General features: G+C 39.1%; 1 pseudogene; it reads left to right on the top strand.

Annotated features, from left to right (window-relative positions):
• LOC137255371 (mucin-19-like) overlaps window positions 1-6,716 on the top strand; it is a 194,076-nt pseudogene extending 187,360 nt beyond the window's left edge.
• Window positions 6,717-9,442: the final 2,726 nt, after the last annotated feature.

Raw genomic sequence — 9,442 nt, 5'->3', positions numbered from 1 at the left:
TTATAAATATTTCAGGGCCACCAACATGTTGGGAGCCGTGGGGAGAATGGTCGGCCTGCGACTCTGGGTGTAAATCTGTTACCGTGTCCAGGACCCGAAGTAGAAACTGTACTGATGACGTCAGATGTACCTGCTCAGAGAGTCAAGTGCAGGAGCTGGCGTGTGACTCGGACTGTTCTACGCGTATGTCAGATTATCACTTGCATATCTATTGAAGGCTTCATGTATGTTGGCACAAGTCAGTTTTGCACACCAGACAAGAATATACTCTTTAGAAGGTACACGTCAGTTGGTAGAAACCAGGTTTTTTACACTGCACAAGAGTATACTCTTTAGAAGGTACACAGGCTAATTTTCCCATGGTACAGGAGTATACCCTTTAGAAGGTACACGTCATTTTGTACAAGCTAGTTTTTCACACTACTCAAGAGTATACACTTTAGAAGATACTCGTCATTTGGTACAAGTTAGTTTTTTCACGACATATAGACATAATTCATTATGACATATAGAAGCATACACTATTTCTTGTCTTTGGTGTAGCTGTCTGTGGGGAAAACATGAAAATTAGCACGAACTGCAATGAGACGTGCGAGACCTGTTACGGAATGCGATTTTCCGCTGCCTGCTTGAGTTCAGGAGACTGTGTCATTGGTGAAACATGCGTCTGTGAGGAGGGTTACAAGATGGAGGATGGAAAATGCATCCCTAAAGAAGACTGTGGGTGTTACGACAGTGACGGGAAAAAATACAACGAAAATGAAGTCTACCCAGCACCATCCGGAGACCCATGTGAAGAATGGTATTTTAGATCTTTTAATATATTCCTGTTATACTTGTATAATGTATAATACCGATAACTGAACTGCTGTGGAATATGAAAATGATACCTTTCAACAAATAGTGCCATGTGGCTAATGGTAGTCGAGTTGCTCCCGCCGGTCTGTTGAGGAGATTTATGAAACCTGTACACAATATTCTAATGTGGAACTTCTCTAATTTCAAGGCAAAAACATGCAATGATTGCCTGACTCTGAGGGTGCGTGTTCGAAACCCGGATGGGACTCAACCAAAACGTACTACAATCTATACTTTACTAAGAAAGTGAAATCCCAAATATGACATATGTTGCAATCCTTTGATGGATGCATATTCATGCTGTGCAAACTGCCTTTTTTCAGCAAATGTAACAGTGAAAAGAAATTCGTCTGTGCACCTAAAGCTGCATGTACGTATACACATATTTTTTTTTCATGACTGAGTTGACAGTATCCATGACTGGAGTATTTACTAGTATGTCCAAACACTGACTACAAGTGGTACCTAACAGAGTTAGGAGTAAAGCAGCAGAATATTTAATGATGGCAGGCTTTTATGATGATGCATTGATACTGACATAATATAGCAAGCTAATGTTTACTGTTATCGGTTTTGTGCTTATTATCTGTATTTATACATATTGGTTGGATATATTTGAACGTGTTATATGCTATCATAAGTCCTTTTCATGTCTAATACTCACACTGGAATATTCACCCTTTATTACATTAAAAAGAATCCTTCAGCAGCAGATAAACGATGTTGTTAACTCGTGGCCTTCGGTCAGAATCATTTGAAACTAAAATATTTCAATATTGGATTGCGTAAAACAGTTTTATGAAATATGTCACGAGACTTATTGTTGATAGTGGATTCTCAGATGTTAAAACATCATTGACTGTATTTCTGCCTAGGCTGCAACTGGGCTGAATGGACACAGTGGAGTGATTGTAATCCAACATGCGGAGAGAATGCAACAAAATCCAGGACAAGGTTAGTGTTGCCTGCTGATTATTTTACCTATCAGGGGTATGTTTGATATTTGAAATTTGAATATAAATATTGTCCCATGTTTAACATATATAATGATACTTCAATGTACTGTCATCAGAAATGTGTTTGTTACAATCTATAGACATGTGTAACCGAATATATTTGTTTCTGTAGGGTGTCACAGAGCGCGAGTACGTGTGATAAGCAGAACCCAGAGACAGAGACTGCTGATTGCGTCGTACCACTATGCCCATGTGAATATCAGGGTGACATCATCAAAAGCGGCAATACTATCGATGAGGAGTGTTTCACTGTGTACGTATAAATAAACCTTGACGAAATTAACGTCCCCATTATGGGCGCATTTCACATAATTTTACAAATCAGTGTCTGTTTTAAAGACTGCCGCTGTTGTCTTGTCAGTGTAAATTGGCGACTATCACACGGGCCATGTCATTGAACTCCACTGCTACATTGCTCATGGTGCTCTCAGTAGGAGATAGGATAGCTCACACATCTGCGCAACTTGTACAAGGTCAAGAAGCTGGTATTTTTCATCGATCGCATGATGTCAATCTAATCGGCATATCGTATTATAAATCTCAACTCCCTGGGGAACATGCAAGTCATACAGTCACTAGGCGCGCCGAGTTAATGCGGCTTTCCCATACCCATTCACAGCTGGGTGGACAGGGACACAGGGCCATGGTACTTTGTCCAAATTCACTGCACGTTGCTGTGCCCACAACAAGGTGTTTCCATGTGGCCACCATACCAACGGATTCGTGGATTCTTTTAAGTGCACATGGCCGTGCACTGCACACTAGGGCATGATACCGTAGACATCTCGCCCACATGCCCCATATTTGTTCTCACGCATCCATCGCAGAACACCTACTGAATTCTACAGGTTATCTTTTGCTTTTGTCTAATAAAGCCCTTTCCACGTGTTTCAGTACATGCGAAAACGGAAACTCCACCAAGGTTCCCAAGTCACCAAGTACGTTCCGCTAAATATTTCGCTAAGGCCAAAACTTAAAAGCCATTGATCTTTATTCGTTGATGTTTTCGAAAGTGTGTATTAATCATCGCGTATCCTACTTGTTTTCTTCCCTTACGTTAAGTGCCCATTCTCTACCAAACACAACATGGCTCAGCATTGTTGATCTGACTGTAATCCGTTTGCAGTTGATGGCAAGTATAAGGAGTGGGCGGAATGGTCAACCATCACTTGTAATGGAAAGATGTGCAGGGACAGGAACATGACAAGACAGAGAGAGTGCGATGGCCCTAAATGCGGAGGCAAAGGATGTGAAAACGGCCCAAGAGAAGTGGAGACTGAACCTTGTGGAACTGCCGAATGTAAGCTCTAAGACTTCGGTTGCCAGATTTGTTCAGCCTCGTTTCTCTGCGGGTCTCAAGTATGTCAGACTCATGCAGTGATATGAATTCCCAACCTAAACATGTGCGAGATTCACTGATGTTGTTCTGAGTTAGTGGTATTCACATTCAAGGTAGTGATTTGCTGAACAAAATATGATTCTTTCTCTCACAGGTTGCGACCCCGTATGGACTGCTTGGACGCCTTGCAGCAAGGAATGCGTCAAGGATGGTGAAACACAAGGTATCAAGACAAGGAATTACACCATCGCAAATCCAGACGACAAGAACTGTCAAATCACTGAGTCGACCGAGGAACCTTGTGGAGAACCCTGCTATTGTAAGCTTCTGATCTACATTTCAATAACTATAGAACTAAAGGTTTTCTCAAAGCCTACGTCTGCTAAAATATGTAACATTTACTCCACCTGCCAACATTCTCATGTTTACTTAAACACTGTAGAATGTACTACGCCTGCTATCATTCTCAAATTTATTCAAACACAGTGCAACGTTTACTTTACCTGCTAACATTCTCATGTTTACTCAAACAAATTGTAAAATTTTACTGATGCTGGCATTCTCATGTTTACTCACAGTATTACATTTACTACACCTGCTAACATTGTAACAATTACTCACAGGGCTATATATGACATTTAGTGGTCATGGCGCATAATGCCACATAATGCACATGCTTGAACGGTACACACATGTTATGTCTTCTAAAAAAAGGCAACAAGTATACATGGGGCGAGTGGACAACATGTGACGGTACATGTGGACTTCAGAATGTCACAAGAACACGTGATACACAAAATGATGTGAGGTGCGAACACTTGAAGAAAGAAGAAACTCGTCCTTGCTACAACGAACCATGCAGTGAGTACATGCTCTCGCCCATCCTTTATGAGCGATGATATTTGTCTTTTAATATTGACTGTTTAATGAAATAAAATGAGACAATTACCAACAAACATAAACATATTTATGTTCCAGTCATAGACTGCAGTTCATTCCAAGATAGGTAAGATACGATAAGTTAAGATACGTGAAGAAGAGCATAACCTTCTTACTACAACAAATATAAGTATGTTATCGACGACTATTTTTGAGTATATAGTTTCCATATATATTGCTACTGTTCCATGACGATACAACATGTAGCTTTGTGTGTTGTGTTGTGACAGATGGCCAGCTAAATAACCATTGTCGGGAAATAATCGAGTCTGGACCAGACATCCAGTGACTGACACCAATATCCAGGAACCAAGTCTGACAAACCGACCCCATTAGTGTCCATTCACTACAAGAATGGTTTCTAGAGAACCCCCAAAGCTAAAGTTTCTGTGGGTTTTTTTTCAGAATGCGACAAAGACAACGAAGAGTATACTAACTACACCTACTGCCAAATGACTTGTGAAGACAGGACCCCGAGGGACAACTGCCAGGCCTCTCCATCTCCCGGATGTATGTGCACCAACAACACCGTTAGACGTGGTGCAGATTGCGTCACGATTGAGGAATGTCTAGACTGTGTGTACAATGGCAAAATTTATAAGGTGAGTTACCAGTTCATCCTCACTACTAATATTGTCCAGTCAGAGGATGAATGAGACATAGTTATCATGTGACGGCCTCCATTCGTAATGACAAGATGGCACACTGTCTTCTCTGAACCGTGTTAATGGAACATAGTTACAAACAAATTATTGTTGCTGAATATAAATGTTTGGAAATATGATCAATCATCCAATCAAATATTGTGGTTTCAAATGATGTGATGTTTGTACAGATATGCTATTGTTGAACCTTTTACAAGACGTCGTCATCAAACCAGATTAACTTAAATGCTAATCAATACTTCTAGAACGGAGAACTCATCACAGATCCAGCTGATAACTGTACTAAGTGGATCTGCGAAGAAGGAGAGCGAATCCCTAGCGATAACTGTGTGAAGTCATGCAATTCCGTAAGTTACATTTACTTGAGGTTATTCGAAAGGAGTATCCCTTTAGAAGAATTCGTCATTCCAACGCTATCAGAGGTTACATTTTGATTCTTGTGGATGCTTAACACCAGCATGACCCTACCCGCCAACCACACGATTTTAAGAAATTGTAGCCTCTTTTGTAAGCTCAAGTCACTGTATAGATGTGACGTATATACATACCACTTGCTTTCGTTCAAATCAAATGTATGTCCATGTATGATGTTATTCAGTAACGTGTAATTTTCAATAATGGAGGAATTAGAGACCATCTATGTTTGTGACCAACCGATTCTCTAAATGATATCAAAACTGTCCCATTTAGGATATCAACGAAGATGATAAATGAGGTGTTAAATGTATACAAAACTATTCATTCCAGGACACCGAAGATATGATTCTTGCTCCTGAAGGCTCTTGCTGCAAGTATGAATGCAGAAAGAAGACATGCCAACCATCTGCTGAAAAGGTCAAGATTGGCGTTCAGGGTTGTATCGACAGCTTTGAGGTAGACCAGTATTCCTGCAAAGGTGACTGTGGTCCTAGTACTGTCACTTTCGACGTAACTAAAAATAACGCCATGGTGAAGGAGTGCAGATGTTGCATCCCTGTTGAGACGTCACTCAAGAACTACACCGTCACCTGCGCCGACACTTCTTCCCGCACCATCAGCATCAGGGAAATCACCAGCTGCTCTTGTAACATGTGGTACGTATAACAAGCTGCAGTCTTTAAATGTGTGGATTTCACGCCCCTGTTGATAGTATTACCAAAACAAGTAGAATTCCAACGAAACAGGTTAATAATCGTGGTGAGATAAGGATTTGAACCGATATCTAGCAATCTGATACTTTGATTTCATCTCCCGTATTAGTTCTTTTTTTCCATGGAATTAAACTTTTCACTGACCCCAAGTAGTTCAAGCGTCCCGCTCGTCACGATGAAGACTTGGCTTCGATTCCCAGGTGTGTGGAGCCCATTTCTGATGTCATCCGCCTGATGTTGCTGGAATATTGTTAAAAGCGGCATAAAGTCATACTAACTCACTCACTCTAAATATGTCGCGAGTGGAGTTTCATAGCACTGTCAAACGAGATGTCTGTTCAAATGCTATCTGATTCCGGTCTTTGTCCGCATTATAGTGTTTGTAGTATTGTAGTCGTATACACTGACGTATAACCGATCATGTTTTACTGCTTCAGGGGTTTGGCATCCAGTATAATGTATATTATCTATGGAAATATCGTTTATAGTTACGAGTGTTCATGGTGAATGCTTTATAACGTGTCCAACTATGTACTTTGTATTGTTTGAATGGTGTTGTCCTGGAATATGTCGTAATTATCGGAGGTGTTGTGACTGTTCTTTTTTTTTCTTTTTCAGCCTCTAAAAGCAGAGGTAACCAGTCTTGGAATATGTTGAAACAAAGACTGCAGTGCTCGCCATATAGCGCCACCATTATTAATTTACCTATATATTTTTGAATTGTAATTTGAAAAGTGAATAAAATATGCATAATTATATAAATAGAAATGTATGTTTTGTATTCTTCTCTTACCCATCAGAGTAGCCTTCAACACTTGTACACCGCCGTATAGCTGGAATACGGATGAGTGCGACAACAAACTAACATTACTTATACAGGTAATAACAGGTGTGTGTTATCTATGTCACCGATCGGCGCAGCCTCGTGGTTAAAGCGTACACTTGTCACACTGAGGAACTGGTTCGATTCTGCAAATAGGTACAATGTGTAAAGCCCATTGTTTTTGTCGCCGCCGAGATATTGCTAAAGGCTGCAGAAATATCTTAATGACTGACCATTCATCTGTGAGAAAGACTTGAAGCACCATTATCAACGTGCTTTTGTGTTCGCCTAGCCAATCACTCGTACACAATTTGAAGGTTCATCAAAGATTTAGACTCACTACTGTAAATGTAACCATTTACTTCAGTCAGTCACTTCAGTTCTAAAGTAGACGTTGCAAAATATTCCATTCTGTTTAAAAGTACTGTTTACATATGAATTGGTGAACATATTGTAAAACAAATCCGTATAATTGAAAAGAGTACTGCCCTGAGTTCATTAAATGATGAAAATTGGCAAATTCATAAAACTCTACACCCACAATCCACTGTTCTCATGCAAGATATTCGTACATGTATTTAGCAATTTAATGCATCATCCTCGTGCAGTTCATCTGCATAACGTTTGTAGGTTTAATCACACCAGTACCATGCTGAAGTCTGTCGGTTTAATCACACAAGTAGCACACTGAAATCTGTATGCTTGATCACACCAGTACCATGCTGAAATCTGCAGGTTCAATCACACCAGTAGCACGCTGAAATCTGAAGGTTTTACGACACCAGTACCACGCTGAAATCTGAAGGTTTTACGACGCCAGTACCACGCTGAAACATCTGTATTTTTAATCACACAAGTAGCACGCTGAAATCTGTCGGTTGAATCACACCAGTACCAAGCTGAAACGTATACATGATACGAGATCATCCGTCAGACATATGATAATGGACGATCCAACACGCATATGATAATAGACGATACGACTTACATATGATACTTGATCATCAGACAAATATATAATATTAGATCATCTGATATACATAAGATGTTAGATGATAAGAAATACATAAGATACTAGATCATCTGACATACATATAATGCTTCATCATCAATGACATATATGATACTTGATCATCTGACACACATATGATATTCGACCAATTGACACACATAAGATACTAGATGACACACAGTATACTACATGATCTGAGATACACATGATGCTTGATCATCCGACATACTTGTGATACTAGATGATCCGACATACATAAGATACGTGGCATACTAGATGTTCTGAGATACATAAAATACTAGACTTTCTGACGTACATATGACTCTTGATCATCAGATATACAGATGATACATAAAATACTAGACTTTCTGACGTACATATGACTCTTGATCATCAGATATACAGATGATACATGATGATACTAGACTTTCTGACGTACATATGACTCTTGATCATCAGATATACAGATGATACATAAAATACTAGACTTTCTGACGTACATATGACTCTTGATCATCAGATATACAGATGATACATAAAATACTAGACTTTCTGACGTACATATGACTCTTGACCATCAGATATACAGATGATACATAAAATACTAGACTTTCTGACGTACATATGACTCTTGATCATCAGATATACAGATGATACATAAAATACTAGACTTTCTGACGTACATATGACTCTTGATCATCAGATATACAGATGACACATGATGATACTAGACTTTCTGACGTACATATGACTCTTGATCATCAGATATACAGATGATACATGATGATACTAGACAATCCGACATACAGGTGATACTTGATCATCAGATATACAGATGATACATGATGATACTAGACAATCCGACATACAGGTGATACTTGATCATCAGATATACATATGATACATGATGATACTAGACAATCCGACATACAGGTGATACTTGATCATCAGATATACAGATGATACATGATGATACTAGACAATTCGACATACAGGCGATACTTGATCATCAGATATACAGGTGATACATGACGATACTAGACAATCCGACATACAGGTGATACTTGATCATCAGATATACAGATGACACATGATGATACTAGACAATCTGACATACAGGCGATACTTGATCATCAGATATACAGATGATACATGATGATACTAGACAATCCGACATACAGGTGATACTTGATCATCAGATATACAGATGATACATGATGATACTAGACAATCTGACATACAGGCGATACTTGATCATCAGATATACAGATGATACATGATGATACTAGACAATCCGACATACAGGTGATACTTGATCATCAGATATACAGATGATACATGATGATACTAGACAATTCGACATACAGGTGATACTTGATCATCAGATATACAGATGATACATGATGATACTAGACAATCTGACATACAGGCGATACTTGATCATCAGATATACAGATGATACATGATGATACTAGACAATCCGACATACAGGTGATACTTGATCATCAGATATACAGATGATACATGATGATACTAGACAATTCGACATACAGGTGATACTTGATCATCAGATATACAGATGATACATGATGATACTAGACAATCTGACATACAGGCGATACTTGATCATCAGATATACAGATGATACATGATGATACTA

Source organism: Haliotis asinina, chromosome 11, assembly GCF_037392515.1.
Source record: "Haliotis asinina isolate JCU_RB_2024 chromosome 11, JCU_Hal_asi_v2, whole genome shotgun sequence".
NCBI classification, from domain to species: domain Eukaryota; kingdom Metazoa; phylum Mollusca; class Gastropoda; order Lepetellida; family Haliotidae; genus Haliotis; species Haliotis asinina.
This window is presented reverse-complemented; position numbering and strand designations above follow the sequence as displayed.